This window comes from Austrofundulus limnaeus, unplaced genomic scaffold (genome assembly GCF_001266775.1).
Source record: "Austrofundulus limnaeus strain Quisiro unplaced genomic scaffold, Austrofundulus_limnaeus-1.0 Scaffold388, whole genome shotgun sequence".
NCBI lineage: Eukaryota > Metazoa > Chordata > Actinopteri > Cyprinodontiformes > Rivulidae > Austrofundulus > Austrofundulus limnaeus.
In genome coordinates this window covers 566,677-567,687 of record NW_013952790.1, presented here as the reverse complement: position 1 = coordinate 567,687, position 1,011 = coordinate 566,677, and positions in this window count along the sequence as shown.

Here is a 1,011-nt window from a genome sequence, read left to right as displayed (position 1 = left end):
TACTGACTCAGAATACTTAATGGCATCTACTTTCCACTCTTTGTGTTGTGTTGTGTGTGTGTGTGTGTGTGTGTGTGTGTGTGTGTGTGTGTGTGTGTGTGTGTGTGTGATTCAGCTCTCCTATGTGTATTTTGGCTCTTTGCCCAAGGGCGGCTCCCCTCACTGCACTCCTCAGCTTTCAACACATTCAAAAATCCCTTTATTTCTTAAATTAGGTAATTTATTTTTTAAATTTTTTTTACTTACTTAATCTCTACCAAATCAACAGTTTTTTTCACCTTTTTGTCGACCTTAACCAAATGCGTGTGTGTGTGTGTTTTTCCTTCACAGGAACATCTGTTTTTCATCTAGTCTCCAGTTCTCAGCACAAAAGAAAAAAAGGAAAAAAAGGGGAAACAGCAGCAGCTRCACCACCACCCTCCAGTGGCTTTCTAAGCAATAAGCAAGAGCCTTCCTCTTAAGCAGAGCAAATACTTTTGTTTTAATCAGCAAAACATTTATACACATTTAGCAATCATCATGCAGGTTGTAAAAATGCATTTTTCAAACAGCCAGCATCTTTGCATTTTAGAAAAACAAACACAGCCTCTGCATTCTTTCCACAGCCAGCATCAGCATAAGTMTCTTTTGTCTTGTCCTCATTTAAGTAATAAAAGTCAGCTTTTTTATATTTACTGAGTTTGTGCTAGGGGACACACGCATGAGCTGCTGAGCTGTTGAGCTGCTGAGTTCTCAACGAGCTTAAACAACTTAACGGATAATGTACTGGTAAGCTTGGTTCTCAGGTAACTATATTATATAATTTCATACGTTCAAGGCATTTATAATTGATAACGTCATAACTGTTATTAATTTACTTTTCATTATAACAAACTGGACGGAGAAACTGTGGAGAGTCTGGAGTTTTTCATTGACGAGTATTTTGAAAAAATAGTAATGGGTAAACCCAAGCATATCTTCGGCAGCGCAGCTAGCATGACAGTTAGCATGCCTACATCAAAGAGGAATCGC